The sequence below is a fragment of the Leopardus geoffroyi genome, chromosome C1, assembly GCF_018350155.1.
Source record: "Leopardus geoffroyi isolate Oge1 chromosome C1, O.geoffroyi_Oge1_pat1.0, whole genome shotgun sequence".
Classification (NCBI taxonomy): domain Eukaryota; kingdom Metazoa; phylum Chordata; class Mammalia; order Carnivora; family Felidae; genus Leopardus; species Leopardus geoffroyi.
The window spans coordinates 33,653,443-33,678,447 of NC_059328.1; the positions used below are offsets into that span (position 1 = coordinate 33,653,443).

The 25,005-nt window shown below is 49.8% G+C and overlaps 1 long non-coding RNA gene across 3 annotated transcripts in view; it reads left to right on the top strand.

Annotated features, from left to right (window-relative positions):
- LOC123597722 overlaps positions 1-25,005 on the top strand; it is a 93,252-nt gene that overhangs the window by 57,246 nt on the left and 11,001 nt on the right. The window contains exons 3-4 of one of the 3 annotated variants that reach the window (XR_006712228.1): positions 17,313-17,389; positions 22,961-23,330. This is a non-coding gene — a long non-coding RNA (uncharacterized LOC123597722). Of the gene's footprint in view, positions 1-17,312; positions 17,390-22,960; positions 23,331-25,005 lie in introns of those variants that run through there. The other 2 variants (XR_006712230.1, XR_006712229.1) reach the window with 2 other exon arrangements.

The following is a 25,005-nucleotide window of genomic DNA, read 5'->3' on the forward strand; positions in this document are numbered from 1 at the left end:
GGGGCGCCTGGGTGGCGCAGTCGGTTAAGCGTCCGACTTCAGCCAGGTCACGATCTCGCGGTCCGTGAGTTCGAGCCCTGCGTCGGGCTCTGGGCTGATGGCTCAGAGCCTGGAGCCTGTTTCCGATTCTGTGTCTCCCTCTCTCTCTGCCCCTCCCCCGTTCATGCTCTGTCTCTCTCTGTCCCAAAAATAAATAAACGTTGAAAAAAAAAATTAAAAAAAAAAAAAAAGAATAAATAAAAACATTGAAAAAAGAAAAGAAATATCCATATTAAAAAAAAAAAATGCTGGGTTAAGGTTTTTCCAGAGTATTGCGTTCAGTTCCAAAAGCTACAGTTTCCTTTACCTGTTTCACCTTTTAAGAAAACTATTTTCAAGCTAGAGGGTGTCCAGAAGAGAATGATCAGGATTGATCTTTATCTCCTTTCCTTTTCTGCCTTCAATCCACTCCTTCATTTGATTGTTTCTTCATTTATTCACCCATTTATCATAGGTTTAGTGCCTGTTTCATCTGAAAAAGAGACTCCAGAGAGACGTTTGCCTGTAAATCATGGGAAGGAGGAGCTAGAAAGATTCCTTGCAGTGCCCTAGGCAGAATGGGGGCCTGTGGGAGAAAGGGACAGAGAATTCTGATCAGCACATAGAAGAATTTTCCAGTCTTGGGTGCTGCTGGATGATGGGTCTGGCTGCCAGTGCTACTTCTCTTTGGCATTGAGCGATCACAAGTGGGAGAGGCATTGAGAGATCACAAGTGGGAGAAGGAAAGCCATGAAGAAGCTTTCACTATTGGGTGGAAGGTGGGCTGAAGTTGGTTCTTCACCCCACGGTCCCTTGAACCTGGGGACCTGCTTGAGTCACTGCAGGGGTTGCTATGGGAATGGGGAGGAAGAATCTAGCTGGGGTTCTGTGCCCCTACCTGACAACCAACTTTATTTCTGGTTTATACCATGGGATTCTCTATGTGGTTTATTTTGGAAGGGGGTACTGTAGACACGTTCCATTGATTTTTTTTTTTTTTAAGTTTAATCCTTAAGCCAGGAGCTCATTAAATCCTTGGGAGTCTTAGAAGCAATCATTTCTAGGATTCTGGGACTCAATTTTTTCCTTATAAAAACAAGTCCATTAAAATTGCAGCATAAGCCTTTGTTTTGTACTCTTAAATCCAGATATAATTGAGAGCAAGAGTTAAAGAATTACAAATGTGGCAGGATAATAGATTGAGATGTTATTTTGGGTTGGTGGTGTGTCTTCTCCCTGGGTCCCTCCCCATCCTGCCCCTCCTCCAGCCCAGCTGGAGAGCAGGGAGCCTTGTCTTTGTGTTCCTTTGCCTCAGGGGGTGTTGGTGAAGCCTGGGCTGAAATCAGAAGTCACCAGCAGACAACTGGTCTTTCAGGCTTTTTTGATTGAAAGCCTGAGTTTATTGAGGGGATTGTGCTGAAAGAAAAGGAGGAAGGAGAGGGGGAGGGGTGGGTGGGTCCTGGAAGGAACTGGCAGAATTCCAGAGGCTGCTGTGTGGTTCCCTTGGGAGTTGGGACCTCAGGCTCCCACACTCCTTCCATCCACTGAAGCTGTCGGTATCTGGGCTAGTCTGCAGTGTTTCTTAAACATTAGTGTGCACATGAATCACTTGGGAATCTGGATAAAACGCAGATTCTGATGTGATAGGCCTGGGTGGGGGTCCTGAGATTCTGCATGTCCAGCAAGCTCCCCAGGGACTCTGATATTGCTGGCCTTCAGACCCCATTTTGAGTAGCTAGGAGCTCAAAGGGTCATTCTTTCTTCCTCCTCCTCCTCCCTCCTCCCCCTCCTCTTCTTCCTCTTCTCCCTCTTCTTCCTCTTCTTCCCCTTCTTCTTCTTCTTCTCTTCTTCTTCTTTTCTGACACAACATAAGCCTTCCAGACTCTTGTGCATCCTCAGAACAGGGAAGACCCTCCCAATAATGGAACTGGAATTTTCCATCAGTGCAGCATAAAGGGATGCACAATTAGGTTTAATTTGATTTGAAAGAACTCACACACTTGAGCTTGTGATCGCAAATTCATAGCCACTGCCCAGGTTAAGCTGCATCTCTATGGGAATTCAAAGGTTATTAACCCCCTCTGTCTTTAGGGTTGGATTCACTAAGTGGAATTCAACTGCTTGCTCTCCCTTCCCAGGGTGAGACATTCTCTGGGTATCCAGTCCTTTGTTTCAGTTTTCCTGGGAGTAGAGGCCACTTCTCCTCCCTCCCTTTCCCAACCCCAGGGGGTTTAAATCCCTTTAACTATCTGCTTATCATCATTTCGTTGGGTGGAATTTTATCTGTCCCTATCTTGCCCCTGCCTGGAGGCACAAATCCTTCTGTCTGGGTCCTCCCCCCAGCTGGGGATCTGAGATAAACCTCGGAGTCACAAAGGAATGGAGTGGAATGCAGCCAGCTCCCTCCCCTCTTTCGTGGTCTCTCCTTTCGAGAAGTGGTGTTAGTGGCACCTGTGTTCACTTGTTCATCTCCACTTCCTTCGCTTGCTTAAAGTCCTACCTGGGAATATGCATTATTTTGTAAAGCAAAAAAGACTAACCATTCCCTCCCTGAACTAGTTCCTGCCAACCTCAGGGAACAATTCTTAAATGGGGCATTTATTTATAAAAGGAGCTCCATTTAAAAAAGGAGCAATTTTTTTACTGTTTATTGATTTTTGAGAGACAATGTGCGCGAGCGCATGGGGGAGGGGCAGAGAGAGCAGGAGAGAGAGAATCCCAGGCAGGCTCTGTGCTGTCAGGGTAGAGCAAAGAGGAGCGATTTATAAATACTCCTTGCCTAGAAAGCACAGTACTTTGCATTGCGTGGCACATTTACATTTTTCAAAGGGATCTAGCATTAATTGAGCATCTATTTGTGCTAGGGACAATTACCCTTCCCAGCAACCCCTATGAGGAGGTATTAATACCCCCTCTCCCTTTATCCACAAATATTTAAGCGAAAGAGCCTTCCTGGTTCAAGCAAAAGCTATCCAAACAAAAGCAGAAATGTTTGCAAGAAAGAAAAATGAAATTTAGAGAGGCAGAAAGCTGGAACTCTGCTTCCTTGACCCATGGGGGACACCCCAGAGGGTTATTTCACCTCTCTCTGGCTAAAAGCAAAATGTGATAGATGGGAAGTGTGAGGTGGCGATGGTGAAGAGGGGCTCAGTTCTCAGGGAGGTGGGGAAAGTGGGTTGGGCGAGTTTCTGAATGTGCCAGTGTGCTGGGTCTGGTTTCCGAAGAAGTGAGAGAGTTAGCACCAGGCTGTGCCCAAGCTTGGAAACTAGGTGACATGTTCTGCCCAGTACCTTTGGCACCAGGAGACCTGGAGTCTAACTTAGCAGTTCCACTCACCAACCAAGGGCCGGGACCTTCCAGGTTCTAAGCCTCAGTTTTCCCTTCAGGGAAGTGGAGTTGTTGGACTGCATCCTCTCCAAGGTCTGAGATGCTCTGATCTTCCAGCTTGAGAAGGGAAATGGCTCCCTTGCCTGAGAGGCTGTGACTTGTTTGCTTTATTGGAGGGGGTGGGGAGTGGGGAACACACATATACACACACATACATTGGGGTCAAACTGTGTTAGGTGCTGTGGATGCATCAATGAGTAAGACGGCGCTTTGTCCTTGCCCTCGCTGAGCAGACAGAATGTCAGAAAAGGCAGACACACTCTTTACCAGTTACTGCTTCACTGAGGGTTAGAACAGAGACCAGAGTGATAAGAAGGAGCAGGCACGTGAAGGGGAGAAGAGAGTTCCAAGCAGAGGAAACAGCATGTGCAAAGGCTTTAGGCAGGGACAGGATTACTGTATTGCTGGGGACAGAAGGAAGCCCGGGTGACACCAGGGTGAGGGGAGATGGAAGGACAGTGATGCCTCTTTCATGGTCTGGGTCAGGCTACAGAGACAAGAGATTGAACTAGGTGCCCCTCTGTTTCTTCATCTTACCTACCTACACACACACACACACACACACACACACACACCACACCAACTTTGGGAAGCCTTGCATAGAGCTGGGTAGGGACTTTGTGGTAGATCATTCAAGGCAGGAAAAACTCTGTTCTTCTCCCCCCACTCCCACCGGTGGGGGGACCTTGGGGTCTCGCCCAAGGAAAGGAAGCACTGCTTCCTGGTTTATGTTGAGATGGGAAAGACTTGCCCAAGAACAATGGCGTTTTCGTAAAACACCACTTTGTTCTGGTGAGACCAGGAGGGGGTTTCCTTCGGGACCTAGCCTGGTCCCATTGCCCTGGCCTGCCAACCACAACAGCCACATGTCATTCCCTCAGACCAGCCTTTCATCTGAGATACTTGCTCACGCACAGCCCTGACCTGCTTAACCCTTGAGACCCCACCCTGCCCAGGCAGCAGCATCTCAGGGCTACAGATCCCAGGACAGGCCGGCCAGGGGAGTCTCCTGGGGGAACCAGTGGATGACATGACAGTCCCTGATGTCCCATTTGAAGGGTCTTCTGGAAAAGGGCTCAGATTTGTCCTGGGAGTTTCTCAGCTCAAAAAACCTTCATAGCCCCAGGGTCAGAAGGACACCCCTCTTCAGGTGGGGAAACTGAGGCAGAGAAAAGGAAGTGTGATCACTGAGGCCACACAGATTGTTAGTGGTAGAACCAGGGCTAGAATGCAGGGCTCTGACTCTCAGGCCAGCACTCTTCCCACATACTGTTCTGCTCTAGAGGAGCGGAACAAAAGTTGGGGAAGGAAAGGGATTAAGTCTACGCTGGACAGACAGACAAATCTACAGGGGCCCAGAATGTCTGGAGGGAGATTCGGAGGGAAGAGCGTGTGTGATGTCGGGAGCTGGACTTCTTGATGTCACAGGCAGGAGTGTTTTTCAGGCATGCATGGCTGTTCCTCTGCGAATCGCCAAATGAACCAATTTAGTGAAACAATCAAGTCTGTCCAGAGGAGGACATTAATGGGAAGTGAGTGGGCGTATAATTGTATAGTCAGAACAATAAGTTGGAAGAACTTTGCTTTTGCTTTTCTCCAACTGTTGTTTTCGCATGCTGCCTGGCATTAGAAGCTGGCTCAGGTAACCGGCCAAGTTTCTCATCCGAAGGAGGAGGTGGAGTGGTGGCCGTGACGGTGTTGGGGGTGATGACGTGTTCATGGCGGTGGGGGTATTGCCAACAGCTCCATGGCCGCTACAGGAATGGCGGTGTAGGTGTCGGTGGCGCCATGGTTAGCAGTATTGGTCGTAGTTAGGGTGACGGTGGTATTGTTTATAGTATGGTGGTAGTGATACCGGTGGGGAGGTGGGTTTTGCTGGTGTCCAGTTGAGCAGCATTGATTGTAGCTATGGTAATGATGGGAGCAGTAATGGAGTAGCAAATTGACAATCATCTTGGACGGTGGTGACAGTGATGATGGGGTTGGTATAAGGGTTGGTGTAGGAGTCGGTCAAAACGACTTCAGTGATGTTCTGTGTTGGCGGTGATGGTAGTGGCATTGGGGTCAGTGCTAGCGACAGCACCATTTTTGATGGCGTCGGGGACACCTTCCTGTCTCAGGTGGTGGGACCGACGGATGAAAGTGGTGGCGTGTGGGCACTGGCATCAGTGGTGAATTTGCTAGTAGACTTACTATCAGACTGATGGTAGTGGCAATAAAGGAGATGGTCACAGTGATACTGGCAGTCATAGGGACGCGGGGATGATAACCAAGATGGTGGTGATCACACTGAGAGAGGGACAAGTTCAGGCAGAGACCCCAATATTACAGGAGCTCTCTGGAGCTGACAGTGTGCTGGACGTGGAAAGCCTCACTACGTTGCCCCCAAACACTCCTTCCCATTTGCTGCCATCCTGGTGAGGATTAGTTCTCTGTGTAGGAGGAGATGGCTGCCTTTTGGGGGTCAGTGGGGATGATGCTGGAAATAACTCTGTTGCTAGGCAAGTAGACAGGGAGGGAGGCTCAGGACTGCTGAGCTGGAGAGTGCTCTAGGGGGCAGGTCAGCAGGAAACAGGCATCTGAGGGCATGCCCGTGGTGGGGGCCACATCGGGCTGGCATGGAGGCAGCCGTGGTGGCCGTGCAGGGGCTCACGTAGCTGGCAGAGCAAGGCCTGTACTTCCTGCTGACTCAGCAGAGCAGGCTGGGACTGATTCTCCTGGACTAATGTGTCTTCTCCCCAGGATTAGCTCACTCAGCTCTGGCTGGGAAAGGGGGAGGGAGGCAGACTCTCCCATCTCCCCAGGCTTAGGGGCTCTTGGGGAAGCTGTGGGCAGACGGTGAGGCCCCAACAGGGGGCTAGCAACAGACACTGTGTGCCCTTGACCTCATTCCCAATGGGCCCCCATTTGGCTGGCAGGGAGCCAGGCTCCACAAGTGTCAACGAATCTAATAGTCCTGTCCCCCTCCCCCCACCGAAACCCACTCCATATGGCTGGTTCACCCTGTGTTCCTGTCCCAGCTCTGCTATGAGAAAGGCCGCACAGCCTGGGAGTGGGGAGAGTAAGCTCTGGAGTCAGACCAGCTCGCCTCAATTTCCAAGTTGCCCCCACATTAACTGTGTGACTCTGGGCAGTCACTTCCGCTCTCTGTGTCTCAGGTCATCGTCTGTGAGACAGAGGCAATGGCTGCTGTGACATCAGATGCATTAAGGCAGATGAAATGCTTGAAGAGTTGGCATGGAGCGGGCATTCGGTTTGTTTGCTGAAATGACACTAACTTGAGTAACTTTAAGAGAGTCTTAAGCTAAGTCTGTTTTCTCACCAGCAAAATTGGGGATAATCCTTAATGTACACACTTGATTGAGAATTGAAGGGGATGTAATGGGGGAAAGGTCCATACCAAATAGAACAGTAGTTGCTGCTGTCCTTGCTGTTGCTAGTACAAGGGGTGCCCCAGCGTCCCTCTGGAGTAGGGGGCTCATGTCACGTAGGATTCTGGATCCCTGGAGCCATGCTGTCCAGGGACCCGGGACCTGGTGCCAGCTCCTGCTGTCTCCTGACACTGGGCACAACCCTTCTCATGACGGGAGGGTGTGAAGAGATCGGCAGCCCCATGTCTAGCTTCTGCCCTTTCTTCTACCCCAACCCAGGACTCACGCCAAGGGTGGGGTGGAGAAAGGAAGAGAATGTTCTGGGAGAATCTTCCCATACTGAGGCTCCTGTGGAATCTTTTCTCATACCTTCATTCTTACCTCTCTTTCTCTTCCTTCCCTTCCTCATTCTCTCATTCATTCATTTCCTCATTCATTCATTCCTCTGCAAGGCATGCAAGTCTCGGGGTCTGCCTTTGTCCCAGGGCAAAACTAGTTTAGGTTTTAATCAGGGCTTCGGTAAATAATTCTGAGATGGAGAGGGACAGAGAAAGAGAAAGCATCAAATGAAAATTAGACTTTTTTTTAATTAAGGAAAACTATCAACAGTGGTGCTGCTTAATTTTTTTTTTTTAACATTTATTTATTTTTGAGACAGAGAGAAACAGAGCATGAACGGAGGAGGGGCAGAGAGAGAGGGAGACACAGAACCGGAAGCAGGCTCCAGGCTCCGGGCCATCAGCCCAGAGCCCGACGCAGGGCTCGAACTCACAGACCGTGAGATCGTGACCTGAGCTGAAGTCGGACACTTAACTGACTGAGCCACCCAGGCGCCCCAACAGTGGTGCTGTTTAGATAGCATAACATCAACACCTAAATAAAAGAACGACTGTATCACTTGTTTATCTTCTCAACTGTAAAAGAGATAAAAATGTACACGCTCACGGATTATTTTATTCTGTTCGTTTGGACCTCGGGTGCATGGAGCTGGTTACTCATACTCCTCTCTGCTAATTTAATTTAGTCCCTTCTTCCCAGATCCCTATTCTCATTCTTTACTCCCTTCCTCAATCCAGGAATCTACTCCAATATGTTTTTTTGTTTGTTTGTTTTTTGTTTTTTTTTTTTTGAAGAAACCTTTATGCCCAACTTGAGGCTTGAAGTCATGACCCGGAGATCAAGAGTCACATGCTCTACCACTGAGCTAGCCAGGCACCCCTCCGATATGATTTCTAAAAAAATATGTCCTTCAAAGGGGCTCGTCTTTATAAAGTATGAGTTTTGAGGGGTTAACAAAAAAAAAACAAAAAAAACAAAAAAAACAAAAAAACACTATTGCACTATAAATGTTTCTGGTCCTACTCTTCTTAACACCGTGACTTTGAGGTCTGTCCATGTGACTGTGTGCACATTGTTCTGTCCCTTCCGGCTACTGTAGAGTCTTCCATTGCAAACATCCAACATGCTCCACTCATTTCATTCCCCCACATGATAGACACACCCCGCCACAGCCTCATAGCCTCACTGCAAACATTACATACAAAGCCCTCAGTTCTGAGCCTGCCCCGAGCTCCCGTTCGGCAAAGTCAGCGATAATTACTGGCATGTCATTATGGCTTCTATCAGTGCTTTAGGCAACATCATTTCTATAATATTTAATAATCAGTTGCACAAGTGCTTCTTTTTACCTCATCATGATGTGGCACAATTCACTCCCTCACATACCGCTGATGTTCGCCTTAATCCATGTCCGGTACTGTGATGTGTGTTAGGGGAGGTGGGGAGGCTGTGTTGGGTGCCTGGCCGCGTGTCCCTCTTTCCCTGTACAATGGGAGGGCTGCATCTGAACCCCAGGGGCTCCCCATGCCTGTCTGGACAGCCATGTGATCCGTGTCCTCAGGACTGAAGGGATGAATTTCACCAGGCCCGATGTCCTCAAGATGCTCACAGTCTAGGGAAACAGTTCAGGTCGGGTCAGGGGTGGGACACAAAGCAGTCAGTGATCAATTCCTTTCATAAAGGGAATGGACGAGAAACAAGAGCCCACATTTGCTGAGTTCTTATTGTGTGCCGGGCACCATTCTCAGTGGTCAGGTAGCCACAAAACAACTGTAGCAATATATTACTACCATTCCCATTCTTCAGGAAGGGAGACAGAGGTCCAGAGAGGTCAGTCACTTGCCTGCACTCACTCAGTTTATAAACAGGATACCCAAGAACTGAAGTCAAGTGCCCGGGTTCATAATCACAACGCTAGGACCTCCAAAAGATGAGAGAGGTGAGGAGGTCAGATGTGATTGCAGAAGACCTCACACGCCAGCCAAGTGGCAAGGAGGAAGGCCCAGGAGGCCCCATAGGAGAAGCCAGGTGCCGTGAGGTGAGTGTGCAAGATCACGAGAGCGTGTGAGGGCATGTGTGTGGAAAGTGTCATATATGGGTGTGTATGAATGTGTGTGTGCACCAGTATGTGTACGTGGGTGTGCTTGAGCGCATGTGGGTGTGCCAGGTACACACATGTGTGCCACAGTGCAGGTCCCATTAGGACAGTGTGTGTGTGTGTGTGTGTGTGTGTGAGAGAGAGAGAGAGAGAGACTGTTGCAGGTAAGTGTGGGAATCTCTGGCTGTGCACGGGCTTCTGCATGTGGTGGGTGGGTGTAAATGTGGGCCTTGGCATTCCTGCCACCACGGGGCCCCGGGGAAGCTGTCAGAGCCCATCAGCCTGGACTGGTGTGAAGGGCCTGGTCTCGGCCTCAGAAGCTGGACGGGCACACATCAAAGGCAGCCTGAGCCTCGTACCAGTGGGGTGGAATAATTTAATGAGGGTCCAAGAGGGAGGCTGCCGTTGGTGAAGGGTAGGCGGGCGTGCCAGCTTGTGCCCAGGGCAGCTCCCAGGCTCCACAGCCAAGCATCTGTGGTCTGCATATGTGTTGGGGAGGGGGGAGGCTGTGTTGGGTGCCTGGCCATGTTTCCCTCTTTCCCTGTATAATGGGAGAGCTGCATCTGAACCCCGGGGGCTCCCCATTCCTGTCTGGACAGCAATCTAGTCCCCAGGTATCCATGAAACTTCAGGAAAACAAGAACACCAAGTCAGGCATTTTCATCTCTAAGGCCCTTCTGGCGTTTCCATGAGATGGAGCATGAAGAATCATTCCTAGATCAACTATTTAAGCCCCTCACCTTACAGAGAACTGTGTGTGTGTGTGTGTGTGTGTGTGTGTGTGTGTGTAGATGGATGTCCTTTGTGGGGAGAGAGAAATGTGGGGGATCCAATGTATTCAGTTTTTAATGTAAGATGTGGGTGGAAAAAGGAGGATTTGGGGTCAGGAGTAGGAAAGGGGGTGAGGATGAAGATTCATGTGAGGGCAGAGTGGCCCTTACCAGGAAACAGTTTTGTGATAGGCAAAGCAGAACGCTATCCTTGTCTCCAGGGTCTTGGGCAATACATATAGCTCTACTCTGTCCAATGATCATGGTGTGAGGGCTTTCTCCTAGGAGGCTTTGGTCACAAATGTCCTTCCATGGCAAGAACCTCCCTTGGGTCTTAGGCCCATCACACAGCCACGTTCAAACTCCTTAGCCCTCTATTCAAGGCTTCCTCCAAACTCTAGGATCTAGGTTCTAGACTTTAGGACCAAGGGCTGCGAATTCACGGTCTACCACCTGAAGCCAACCTACAAAGGAGTTTTTGGTTTTTTTGTTTTTGTTTTTTGTTTTTGGCTGCCACAGATCGACAAATATTCTTGAGCATAAAGGCTCTGGCCATGGCATAGACTATGCTGTTAGACACAAGCCCCACTGGCCCCTATTGCTCACACCCACCCATTTCACTCATCTACATCACCTGCTTGGCACCTGAAAGCACTTGAATTTGGGACTCTTGAGCTTGTGCTCTTGGAGAGACAGGCTTGTGTATTTTATGTGTCACAATCCAGCACATAGTAGGTGCCTAATAAATGTTTGATAAATGGCTGACTCCAGTTTGCCTCATTTCTTGTATTTCCAGCCCACCCTCCAGCTCTCCACCTCAGCCCACACTTAAGCTGCTCTCTGTTCCCTGAAACACAATTTTCCCTCTGGAAAGCTTCTTGGTGAACTCTGACTTGCCATTCAAGACCCAGGTCGAGTGGCCTCATCTCTGGTCCAACTTGAGAACTCTCTGCCCTGTTCTGTCACCATGTCCATCCGTCTCTGTGTTACAGTCCCGAACCCTGCGTTGTAAATGCTTATTTATTTTTGAGAGAGAGAGAGAGAGGGAACATGAGGGGGAGGGTCAGAGAAAGGGGAGAGAGAGGATATGAAGCGGGCTCTGCTGACAGCAGAGAGCACAATGCAGGGCTTAAACCCACGAACCGTGAGATCATGACCTGAGCAGAAGTCGGACGTTTAACCAACTGAGCCACCCAGGCGCCCTCAACCCCTTCGTTGTAATTATTTGTTCACATGTCTCCAGCACAGAGCATCTGTTATTATAGAGCTGTGACAATTGTCACTGTTTATGGGCTAGATTTTGCGATTAGTTTGTATTTGATACATACGTTGGGTTTCAGTCACTGAGAAAGACTTAAATGGACCATCTCAGAGTGTCATTCTGAAGCCTGAGTCAGATGGCTCACTAACTTTGGCAAATCCCATTAGCAGTTATGGGTGTTTTGCCCCCAGATCCTGGCACCCAGATCCTCATCTTCGGTGGGTGTGGGAAGAGGCCTTAGGACTCAGGGTCTGGCCCTTGGAGGGAGGAGAGTCCTCTATGCGGCTCCAGGCAGAAGACAAATACTAGCTCACAAGCCAGAACTAGTCCTGCCTCCAGCCTGGCCTGGCCACTCCTGGCCCCATGACTCGGCACTTTCTGGGGCTACCTGCTGGGTTTGGCCAAGGCAAGTTGCCTGGGCCTGTGGGAACCTGCTGGCAGAGCGCACTTCCCCGGGGCTGTGGAGTGCGATGCCAGGGCACACCCATGCATTGCCATGCTGGTTCCAGGGCTGCCCCTCCTAAAGGCTCTGTGTGTGGCTCCCGCCGAGGGTCCAGCCTTAGCTGTGCAGGGTTTCTGATCAGGGTCAACTGATCCCTTTTGCATCAGGATAGTGGGTACCTGTGATTTGAGAGTGAGAGCATGGGCGTGTGTAAGTGTGTAGGTGTGTGTAAGTAGATATGTCGGTGTCAGGATCATGTGAGAATGAATGTCCATGAATGTGCACGGTGTGCAGCTATATATGACAGGCGTGTGTGTGCGCGTGCATGCGATGAGTAGATGTGCAATGGCATGTGTGCAGACATACAAAACAAGAAAGATTACGTGTGGGGTGTGAATGACCATCCATGGGTGCAAGTATATGTCTGCATTCGTGGGCTTGGGTGTAAGAGTCTGTGGGTAAGCTGTGTGGCATGTGGCTGTGTATACAGGTGACTCTGTGTGACAATGGACGTGTGAATTTCAGTCCTGATTCTGCAATGTCTTGAAAACTTAAATCAATCCCTTCCCCTCTCTCTTTCTGTAAAATGGAATGGCATAGACACGGTGATCTCTTAAGCTCCCTTCTAGCTCTCATAGTCAGTGACTGGCTTAGGGGTTGAGCACAAGTGTGGGAAAGTTGTGTGTGTGCACTTGTGCAAGTGTGTGGATGTGTGAATGTGTGTACATGCGTGCATGCAAGGGCATTGCTTTGAATTCCGATTCCACGCTGAACAGGTGTGTAGTTTCAGCTTAGCCCCTCCCCCTCTCTGGGCCTCAGTTTCCTCAGCTGCAGATAGAGCTAATGATTCCTATGAAACTATTCTGAGGACTGAGAAATATTGTTTGCAAAGTGCCTAGTTCAGCATCTGGCTCAGTTCCCTTTCTGAGAGGTATACGTGTGTGTGTATGTGCATATGTGGGCATTCGTGTGCACATGCTCGACTGTACAGGTTGGCCCAGAGAGCGGGGTAATTGCTCTAGATCACTCCAGAAACTGGGGTTTCTGATTTCTCTCTGCTAGGTACACAGCCACCGGGGAGAGGTAGAACTGGGCAGTCAGTCTCCAGCTACCCGCCTGGGCTCACGTGGTCCGGAGGGCTCCCCACTGCCCCAGACTGCCTGTCACATGGGTGCAATGGCCTGGAAAGGAGGATTGGTGCGGGCAGGAGACAGGCTCCCAAATCCGCTTAGTGCCCACCCCACCAGCATATTAGAGACTAAAGAGATTCTTTTTCTTCTTAAAGGGTCAACTGCCAGCCTGGGATGGTGGCTGAACTGAGCACGAGACTTTGAGGTGTCAGAGTGGGGGCCAGGAGTAGACAAGACCCTGCCCTCAGAGAGTTCCCAGCCCAGTGGAGAAGTCAGACGGGGTCGGTGGCTTCCTGGCGTCTCTTCTCAGGGCAGGAAGGGGTCATGCCCTGCACCTGAAAAAGCGTTGGCTCAGGGGAGCAGGTTTTCTGGAAGGAAAGAGGCTTGAGGGCTTGGGAGAGGCCGGAGGGGATAAGGAGAGACTGGGACATTCCAGGCGGGAAGACGAGAGTGGACAAAAGTGTGAGGTACGAACAAGTACAGTGCACGTGCGCAAGTGTGCGTGCCTGTGTGTGTGGTGCACGGGGGAGGACCAGGGAGAGGATGGTACAGGGCCCTTGGCGAATATCAAATCCAATCCTTCCACCTTCTCCGTGAGGAAACTGAAGTTAGAGAAGGGAAGGGAGGTGCCTCTGGACAGAGTGAGGTCATGACTGATTCCCAGCTTGAGTCTAGGGTCTGCCTCCAATTCCCGGGTTCTAAGAGGGACGTCAAGCTGAGCTGCAGGGGCCTTCTCTTACTGGTCTCATAGGGGTCGCAGTGAGCTGGGGCTGAGACTTAGCAGTGATGTCTGCCTTCAGGCCAATGGGAGGGTCTGGGGCTGGCTCTTAGGTTCCTGTCTAGAGGCCCCAAACAAACCCAGAGCAGCTGGTGACACCTGTACCTGATCTACCAGGGCAGGTCCCAGTGCCAGACACCCAGAGAAGATCCCCAGCTCTGGATCACATACACTGTCTGGGCTTCCAACCGCCATGCCAGAGAAAGCTCCAGCAATCTGACCTGGAGAAGACCACAGCTGGACTCTAAATACCGAGAAGAGATCCCAGCGCTTGTACCAGATGCATCTGGATCGGCTTCCACTGCAAACCTAGAACAGCCTGAGTATATTCTTACAGCTTGATCCAGAACCTCAGGAAAGATCCTGACATCCAGTTGAGAACACCCAGAGAGGGTCCCAACATCCAAACTCTGAACACTGAGGGAAGATTCCAACACCTGGACCAGATCACACCTGGATTGGCTTCCAAGTCAGACTCAGATCCAGAACACCCTCATTGGATCCCTACAACTTGACCCCAGAGCTGGTCCCAAAATGGAACAGACTCACACAGGCCTCCCCTCGCCCCTATCCATCCTTGGTTGAGCTCATCCTGAGAGACCTCCCAAGGGGCAAGGCTTTTTTTTTTTTTTTTTTTTTCCAGGGAAATCTGTGGTCCTGAGTCAGGACTCGTGGGTTGGAGAGGGGGGCGGGAGGCCAGCCCGCGCCTTTCTCGGGAAGGCTTGGCTGGTGGGCTTGGCAGGTGGAGAGGGAGGGGGAGGGTGGTGCGCGGCGGCCCCCTCCAGCTGGGGCGGAAACTGGGCGCCCTGGAGGCCTTGCAGCTCCCGCGTCGGGCACCCCTAAACCGCCCTCGGGGCGCGGGGCCAGGAAATCTGGCGCCGGCCCTTGAAGCGGACCCAAGTCGAGCGGGGGCGGGGTGGCCGCTGGCACCGCGGCCGCGGAGCAACGTGATGGCGGGGCCCCACCGCGGCCTCGGGTCCCCACCGGGACAAGGCTGCCTCTGTGCAGACGCAGCTGATCCCTGCTCTCGGGCGGCAAATCCCTTCCGGCTGACAGCCCTCGCCGGCTGGGGCCAGGAGGCGTGGGAACCGGGAGCAGGGCTGGGGGCTGGGGGCGAGGTGGGCGTGGAGGAGGGGAGCCCTGGGGCGGGAGGCCCCTGTGGAGACCCGTCTGCTCCCAACGGTGTTATTTCAGCCCTCAAGGTAGCAAGGGGTACTCCACTTCCCAGGTAGGGAACTTGAGGCTGAGGCAGGTTGAATCACTTAGACCCAAGTGGCACAGCCCATTTCCTAGTTAAAACCAGCCTTCCGAATTAGGCCCCATGATAAACTATATATATATAATTGAGGGCTAGGTGGCATTATGAGTCCCATTCATAAATGAGGGAACTGAGGCTCAAAGCGCTGACGCCACCTGGCCAACGATCTCAGACAGGCTGGGACTGGAGCCCGCCTCTGCCAACTTTGACCTGAGGCAGCGGGTGCATGCCATCACTCCTGCCACCAGGTAGTCATGGAATATCCAGGGGGAGGCCCTGGCAAGGATGTAAGTCACCGGGTACATCTGGTCAAGGAGTTGTGTTGCTGGGTTCTTGAGAACCAGAGAAGGTCTGGAGTTAATCTCTTGGAGGCCAGATGTGGGGCTGGAGGGGCAGGGGTGGGGAGTGGGATACAGTGAGGGAGACAGGTGTGAGGGTGGAGGGGCAGGTGGGCCGGAGAGCAGACTGGCGAGGAAACAAACCAGGGGAAGGGTCCTGGATGCCCCTCTGCTCTGCCTCTAGCAGCTGGGGACCCAGCTGGAATCTCAGAGGCTAGAGAAAGGGTCATGGCGGGGGTGGTGCTCCAGACCAGCCTCACCCAGGCCTCTGGGAACAGGGTGGGGATTGTCCAGTGAATTCTTTGGAATGAAAAAGTGGCGCCTTCTCAGTGCTGGGGGAGCCTGGCTGGCTCCTGGGTTTTGTCTAGTTCCTTCCCGCCTCCCAGGATTGGGGCAGCTCAGGTTTTTTCTCCCCTTTCTTGACCAACGTTTGACCTACACAGGCATTATGGGCGGGCGGGGAGGGCTGCTGAGGGAGAGGGGGGAGGATGACAGGGGCCTGAATGGGGGTTGGTGTCTGCTGAGTGTGCACGTGAGCCTCGGGGTGTGAATGTGACTGTGTGTATGCATAAGATGAATATCTCTGGATCACAGTCCTATTTGTGTGTGCCTTTGCAAATGGGTCTACGTGCCTGGCAGTGTGGGCGTAGTGTATCTGCACGTGTCATTTGTGTCTGGGCACCTTTGCCTCATCGGGATCTGCGTTATCTCTCTGGCCTGGAGTTTATGGCTCTACTGATAACTGTGACTCTTTGTCTGTGTCTGGGTCTCTGCCTCCCTCCCGCCCCAACAGAGCCCTGAATGCCACTTTGCTGCCTGAGTGTGCAGAGGAATGTGGGGGGCCAGGGGAGAGGGGAGCACATGCCCTGGGCTGCAGGCCTGCTGGTCATGGAAAACTACTGAGGGCCCGGCAGGCCAAGCTGCCAGGAGCCAGGCTCATTTGCCCTTCTAGACTCCTCCCACCCCTTTCTCTGTGGGGCTGAGGACCTGCTGAGATGGGTCCTCCATCAAGTGGAGAGCACGGCCTCCCTCTCACCACTCCCACTTCCCAGATGGCTAGACAGGCCTCTGCTGCTCCCTGGGCCTCAGCATCCCTGGGGGAATGAGAGGGGGTGGGATTATATGTCCTTTGAAGTCCTTCCCAGTTCTGACATTCTCTCCATTCTGTGAATGTTAAAGGGATTCAAAGAGAGCAATTTCACCTCCATTTCGGGGACCATGAGAACATAGGGCCTGTGCTACTAGAGCAAGGAGAGCTGCTAACGATGATCTGGTCCTACCTCTCCATCTTGTGGATGGGAAAACTGGGGCCCAGGGCCGGAGCCAGGGGCCCAGACCCCCATTACCTTCCAGAAGGGGAATGACCAAGTTGTCAGGCCTCCTGCTTCCCAGTCACTGGCCTTTCCCCCATCACGGCTGCTTTCTGGTCCAGCCTGCTCTGCATGGAGGAAGAGGCATTTAGGATGGGAGGAGGGCTTGAGCCAACAGGCACCAGGCAGCAAGAAGGCATGGGTTAAAGTGTAAAAGTGGGCAGGTGAGGTATACAGTCAGGAGGGCAGGCGGGTACCCATTGGGCACAGTGGGTGATAGGACTGGAAAGGTGTCTGAGCTCTATAGGAGGGTCCTCGGAGGCTAGGGAGAAGGGCGTGGACTTCATCCTAGAAGTATCTCTGGCAAAAAGACAGGTTGAGGGGGCACCTGGGTGGTTCAATTGGTTGAGCGTCTGATTCTTGATTTCAGCTCAGGTCTCGATCTCAGGGTCATGAGTTCAAGCCTGTGCTGGGCATGAAGCCTACTTAAAAAAAAAAAAAAAAAAAGGCAAATTGGCAGCATAGCAGAATGGTTAAGGGCTGATGCTCTGTGGTCAGGTCAGATCATCTGTATTCGAATCCTAGTTTCAAGACGTTAGCAACTATAATTATATAACCAAAAGGGGTTGCTTAAACTCTCTATACCTCACTTTTCTCATCTTTGACATGGAGATAATAATAGTACTTCCCTCATATGGTTGTTGTGAGGAATTCATGAATAAGTGATAATATAGGTAAAGCCCTCAATGCCTGACACGTAGTAAGGCTCAATCATGGTTCTGATGATGCTGACGATGTAATCTATATTTCAGTCTAGGCTGGAGGGAGCGAGTGAAAGCAAGGAGACCAGTGGGAGCCCATGGATGCCATGCGGATGAGAGGTATGAAGGTGTGTGATGATATCCCCTGAGTGGATAAGGGAAGGGGGCAGAGTGCTCAAAGGGTCTGGGGTGTTGCCGGAAGGTGGGCAGAACTCTCCCACTGAGTGGCTGTGGGGTGTGAGTGGGAGGCAGACTTTGAGAACGGCTTCACCAGTCATGGAAGATGTGCTAGGGTCCGTGTCAGGGTTTGGAGAGGAGGGATGGATTCCAGAAGTACTTGTGAGGTGACTGACAAGGACCTGGGTGGTGGTGGGAGAGGGGATGGCAGTCTGGGCTGAGCACCCATGGGCAGACAACAGACAGGGACTGGGGTTGAGTGTGGGGTGGGCCTCTACAGGACTTGTTATCAGGCTCAGAGCTCAGGAGCCAGGTCTGGGCTGGTGATGGGAGTGAGAGCCATTCGATAGGCCCATGGTGTGGGCAAGGTCAACAAGGCAGGCTAGAGATAGAGGGAAGGGTCTTGGGAGCCAGGAGCCCCTTCTGAGAAGCAGAACCTTAGAGAAGCAGCAGCCAGAAGACTGAGGAAACCCCAGTCAGCCACGGTCAGAGGGGGCGAGGGAAGAGTGTGCTTCAAGGAGGAAGGCACAACCATGAGAGCCCCTTGCTGGGAAAACTGGGAGGGATTTGGAAAGAAGAGACAGAGCTAGAGAGAAAGTGCAGAGCCGTGGCTTTTGGCCATGAGGAGGCCACCAGTGACCTTTGTAGAGTCCAGGCTGGAGAACAGGGGGCAAAACCCAAGCTATGAGGAGGTGGGGGATTAGTGAGCGGAATTGGGGGAGTGGAGACAGAGGTGGGGGTCCCATCTGCCTGGAAGCTTGGCTGAGGTGAAGGGGGAACAACAGATGGCCTCCAGGCTGGAAGGTTCTAAGACTCAGGGTGAAGGGGAGACAGGAGTTACTTCCTTACTTTCCAGGTGGAGGAACTGAGTCTTAGGAGCATTCCAGAGCTTGTGCAAAGTAACAAGAAATTAATGTGGAGGACAGCCTGAGATCTCTGACTCTTTATGTGGTAGTTTTTAAAATAGACATTTGAAACAGCATAACACACACACACACACACACACACACACACGTGCAAGGGAAAAATGTAAATCACCTATAATTCCACCACTCAGAGACAAGCATTTTTCCCATTGTGTGTTATGACCTTCCACTTTTTTCTCTGCTGATATACATAAATACATACTAGGATCATGTACCTGCAGTTCTGTAGATCCCTTGTCTCATCTAGCAATATGCTTTTCCATAGTAATATATATTCCTTGAGAATTTTTTTTCTTTGTTCACAGTCTACTGAGGGAGACCAGACTCACGGACAGGATCCTATAGCAAGCAATCTAGAGCAGATTAACGAGGCAGTGTCTTTTCAGGGTGTCTGGGGGCCATGGCTGGAATGTTGGGGGTTGGGAGTGCAGTGGGATGGCTCATGGGGTCCTGGATTAGTCATTGGTTCACTGGGTAAACTATTTGTCCTCTCTGGGCCTCAGAATCCCAGAATCTCAGACAAGTCTCTTGAGGCCAGCTGCCACCACTTGTAAAGCGGTTGAGGGAGAGACATAGAAAATGAAACTGCTGTTACTGTCGTACTTCTGCAGGTCATTATACTCCTTTGAGCCTCAGTTTCTTCATCTGAAAAGTGGGAATCATGTTTACCTACTCTGGCTGTAAGGAGTCTGGTGAGAATCAAATTAGATTAACTATTAAAATGCCTAAGAATAACTAATATTTGGGCAATGTTGTGCTGTTTACCACATTATTTCACTTACCATTCCAGCAACCCTATGAAGCAGGTACTATTTTTGTACTGTTTTTTTTTTTTTTTTTTTTTTAATTTTTTTTTTTTTCAACGTTTATTTATTTTTGGGACAGAGAGAGACAGAGCATGAACGGGGGAGGGGCAGAGAGAGAGGGAGACACAGAATCGGAAACAGGCTCCAGGCTCTGAGCCATCAGCCCAGAGCCCGACGCGGGGCTCGAACTCACGGACCGCGAGATCGTGACCTGGCTGAAGTCGGACGCTCAACCGACTGCGCCACCCAGGCGCCCCTGTACTGTTTTTTTTTAGCCGAGGAACCAGGACTTGGAGAGATGAGGTTACTTGTTCAAGGTCATAGGAAGTAACTGGTAGAGTTGAGATTCAAGCCCAGGTCTCCCTGTTACCAAAGCCATGGATCTTTGTACTGCACTGTTCTGACATGGGGCGTGCAGGCCTGACTGAAGAGAAGGAGAAAGACTGGCCACCGTTTGGTTTAACTGTTGTTGGCCAAGGCACCGCCATCTGTGGGGAGTGGTCGCCCTCTGGTGTTCTAAATGTGACATGTCTGGACAGACGAGAACTAGCAATCAGCCCGTCCCAGAAGAGAAGTGGGGTAGGAGGAGCTCCCAATAACCCCAACTCATCGTTTCAGAGTTTGGGGGTTCAGGGAGAGTTAGGGCACATCTCACCTGACAGTTCACCGGGCGCAAACCTGGGCCGCAGACAGCACTGGGTAGAAACTTTGAAGGAAGAGGCACAACACTTGGTTGTATTTTGGTGGTAGCACTGGCCACACTTGGAAATACTGCTTTGACCCTTTTATCAGGTGACTCAGAAAATTCCAGTTTTGACTAGGACCTTGAGAAAAGAGGGCTCTGCAGTTGATCTGCCAGCTGCCCTGCCACTCCAGCGATTTGACTAGCAGATATGATGGTGCCCAAAGTGTCTATGGAGAATGAGGACATTGGAGTCTTTGGTAAGCTCCAATAGACAGTCTTGGGCCGACTTCTAGGTTTTATTTTTTTTTTAAGTTTATTTATTCATTCATTTTGAGAGAGAAAACATGAGTGGGGGAGGCACAGAGAGAGGGGGAGAGAGAGAGAATCCCAAGCAGACTCTGCACTGTCAGTTCAGAGCCTGATGTAGGGCTCAAACTCAAGAAACCGTGAGATCATGACCTGAGCTGATACCAAGAGTCAGACGCTTAACCCACTAAGCCACCCAGGTTCCCCCAGACTGCTAAGTTTTAAAGCAGGGCCAGAGAAATCCTCTTTATTTGAAAAAATATCTCCGGGGCACCTGGGTGACTCAGTGGGTTAAGTGTCCAACTTTAGCTCAGGTCATGATCCCACGGTTTGTGGGTTCAAGCCCTGTGTTGGGCTCTGTGGTGACAGCTCAGAGCCTGGACCCTGTGTTGACAGCTCAGAGCCTGGATCCTGCTTCGGATTCTGTCTCTCTCTCTCTCTCTCTGCCCCTCCGCTGCTTGCACTCTGTCTCTGTCTCTCTCAAAAATAAACAAACATTAAAAAAAATAAAAATAATAAAAGTTTAAAAAAAAAAGAAAAGAAAAATATCTCCTGGTTTGCTTCTGAGCCTTGGTAGAGACCAGATGCCCAACCATGTGACACCAAGAGACTTTGTGATCATAGCCGCCTGTCATGAGCTGTTATTATTGGATCACTATGGATTCACTGAGGCATGAGGCTGGGTGGACACAGCAGCAATGCCCTGTATGATGAAAGTAGTCATTCGAAAGTCATGAATATATTATAAGAACGAGTGCGTCAGACTCCCGCGTCATTTCCTCATGCAATTCACTCTATGGCTTTGCCAAGTAGTCCCTATGACCAACTGATGGAGGATGAATAGATCTGAGCTTGGTTCACAGATAGTTGAGTGTGGTTTGCTGCTGCTAGAGAGGACTGTTCCTGAGGATAGATCCTGTTAGTGATGGTCCTGAAAGACATGAGTGAAGGAAAAGGTTCCCAATGAGTCAGTCCACTTGGTCATGGATTCCCTATCAAGGGAGAAATGGTCCGAGATACCTATACATATTAATTTCCCGTTCCATGATGAACAGCTCTGCCAATTGGTCAATGGCCAAGAAGGAACAAAGACTGAGAGTCTTGGGGGAAGAGTTATGTTAAGGGGCTTATGGGAGTGGTCACAAAGCATGCAGATCTGTGACTTACGTTAATGTCTAGAAGAGAGCAGTGACTTAGGACACTTAAAAAAAGCACACATGACACCTTGGTCTCTCTCCTTGGCCATCCTAGAACTTGCTCAGTGAGTCCAAAGATAATGGCCATGGTGGCATGGATGAAAATTCTGCATGGGATCAACTACATTCACTCCCTGTCACTAAGAATGACTTAATGCTTGAACTTCTAACATCAAAGAATGATGCACAGCCCATGATATGGTACCATTCTTCGGAGAGACCTTCCAGCAAGTAGCTGGCACACATTGGATGCCTTATACCTTGGATGAGGCCACAATTTCTTCTTGCTAGAATTGATAATTTGATAGATTTTCATTCTCTGACGCATCACCTTTAACAGCACCATTACCTGAAATCTTACAGAATGCCTGTCCATTGTCATGGCATATCTCATATATTGTCTCAAGTCAAGGGACCTGTTTCATGGCAAAGAACATTAGACAATGAACTGATCGCTGCATGAGTCACTCATGCTTCACTCATATGCAAGAAGTAGATATCCTCATATCGCAAAGTAGCCTGCCTGATGTAACAGTGAAACGACTAAGTGCAAGCTCCGCTAAAGCCCCAGCTTGGGGGCAGTATCTTACGGGTATTTGTGTGTGTGTGTGTGTGTGTGTGTGTGTGTGTGTGTGTGTGTTGTATATGTGCTGAATCAACGGCTGTGTCTCTAAATCAGGAGAATATCCAGGTCCACAAACAAAGGGATAGAATTAGGATTAGCTCTCTCATTGTCAATCCTGGCGGCCTGCTTAAGAAATTTGTGCTTCCTCATTCCTGCAGATGGAGGCTCTACCAGGCATCCTGGTTTCTGGTTATGGCGGGAAAACACTTTCTCTAGAGGACACAGTAAATTTTTTGTTGTCTTTGGCGCTGTGACTCCTACTTAGCGGTTTTAGTTTCCTCATGCTGGTGGACCAATGGTGAAGAAAAGAGATTCCAAATAGGCAGTGGTAATTGCCCTGATTCACATTAGGACTTAAGGCTGTTAGTACACAATAGGGGAGGGAGCAATATATCTGGATGCCAGGAGATTCATGGGGGTATCTCTTGGTGCTTCAGTGCCCAGTGATAACCATGAATGGGCAATTGCAACAACCGTGGCCTAAAAAAGACACAGCAACTAAGGGCTAAGACCCACTGGGGATGAAGCTCTGGGTCACCCTTTAGGCAAGGAACTGAGACCAACCGAAGTGCTAGTTGAAAGTGAAGGAAATCCAGCATGGAGTGTGGAGGAGAATGGTGACGAACATCAATTATAGCCTCAGGATCAGCCACAGGATCAGCCACAGCTTCAGTCGTGTGGACTGGATCTTGGGTTGTTAAGCCTATTTAAGTCATTGTAGGATATTGCAACTGGCCGTTATCCTGAAGCATTGAGCTTGCACTTCTTCTCTTAGGTAAGAGGGCTTCTTGTTGTATCTCGTAAGAGGGTGTGAATAGACATGAGTGATGCAAGATGTGCACATAAGCCCAATGTATGTGCCTTCCTAGATTTGCTCATGTGCCCTTCCTAGGCCTTAACCACTTACTCGATGGTGGGACTTGTCCCCTCTTGCCATGCCTCATCTCCTGACACTTCCAACTCTCTGGCCTCTTTTAGGCTTTCTCTTGCTGTCTGTTCCATCACTTGATCTGGGGGAAGCCTGCTACTGGCATGACACGAAGACAGTCAGGCAGCCCTATGGAGAGACCTAGGTGGTGAGGAACTGAGTTCTTCTGCCAAAAGCCATGTGAAGGCACCACTGGAAGCCATCCTCTGGTCCCAGTCAAGCTTTCATATAACTGCAGCTTTCCTTGACGTCTTGACTACAACCCGGAGAAACTGTGAGCCAGAGCCACCAGTAAGAAGCTCCAGAATGTGGGACCCACAGCAACCGAGATAGTGTTTGTCATTTTAACCCAAAGTTTTGGTGGAATTTGTTTTTCAGCAGTAGATAACAAATACGGTATCTTTATGATATCCCCAATGATTCTTGATCTTGGCGTTAGTATTATTATTCCCATCTGCAAAATGGGGATAAAAATTGTGTCTCACTCATAGAGCTGTTTGTGAGGATGTAAAATGCTCAGAATGGTGCCAAGAACAGAGTGGGGATTCAATAGATATTAATAGTAGTAGGGGTAGTAGTAATTTCAAGATTCAAAATCCCAGAAAAGAGAATCTGATCAGCCTGGCTTGGGTTATGTGCTCTCTTCTTGGGCAAGGAAGCACAGGGCGCTTTGATTGAAAGCCCACTGAGTCTATATTTACTCAAAGGAAATGAAGATGTTGCTGACAGATGAAGGGGCAAAGGTTGCTAGGCAAGCGAAAGCAACATAGGTTACAAAGGGTGTGCATACTTTGAAGGTTCCTTATACATAAAGCCAAATTGCTTTCCAAACATGTATCAATATCCGCTCCTGCCAGCAGCAGGAGAGCCTCCTTCTCACTCCATCTTTGCTAACATTGCTATTATCCTGAAGAAAAAAAGGGCCAGTTTAATGACTCTTATTGTTGCTTAAGTCTACACTTATTTACTAGTGAAGTTGAACATGTTTCCATGTTTCAATGGCCATTTGTATTACCTGTCTGGTGAATTAAGGAACACTCATCTAAAAAGTGCAATTTAGAATTATTTTTATAGATTTATGGGAATTATGTATGTGCTAATAGTATCTAGTTAGTTTTTTAAACTTTTTGCTAACAGTGTTACATTTTCAGCAAGGGAAATCGATCAAGCTTTTTATTCGTTCTATTCTTTTATGCTTGGAAAGTCTATCACGTTCCAGAAGTTAGAGAACTATCTATCTACCTGTATTCTTTTGGTGAATGGTTATTTTATTATTTTCGTTTGATTTGAATTTATGATTTTGACATATGGTATGCAATGTGGGTCTTAAAACCAGATTATTTTATTTTATTTTATTTTTTTGTGGACTTATATGTTTTAATGTCTGCTGCCCTTCTCCCACCCTCACAAGTGGAAGGGTTTGGAAGATTACCACTCAAATGTATGTTCCCAAAGTTCTCTATGTTCGAGTTCCCATTCTGAAGCTTCACAACAACCAAAGTGAGCACAGAGTGGACAGTGGGGTGTGTGTTTAAGGCCACAGAGTTTTGAGTCCTCTGGGGAGTGGCAATAAGGTGTAGGAGTTCTTCGTGGAAATGGGAAAGAAATAGTGATGGGCGGCAGAGGAAAAGGCATCTCCTTCTTGAAATCCTGGTGTGGAGGCCCAAGGTTTCTTGACTCCAGCTACCAATGCTGACAACTCCTTCGAAGAGAAGAACGCATCAGCCCCTTTGCCGTGTGCTGTCATCGGAAGGGCTGATTTTGCTGGCAGTCTTGGAGGGTGGGTGATAACCTGTAAGTTTAGCTGAAAGATAAACACCAGCTTCACCTTACACCTGAAAGCCCAGAAAGCAAAGGAGTGGTCATTATTTACCACCCATTTGCCACTGGCCCTCCAGAACAAAAACTTGTGTGATTTTCACCTTCTGCTGGATTGCCTCTGCATAGGAGTCCCCCACTCACACCCAAATTGCAGTCTATTTAAGAGGATGGTAGCTAAGAGGAGAGGGACAAAGCTGAACAGGTACAACAGGTGGGTGCTCTCGAGGCTAAGGTGCAGTGAAAGAGAGAACCGTAACAAAAGACCAGCCAGAAC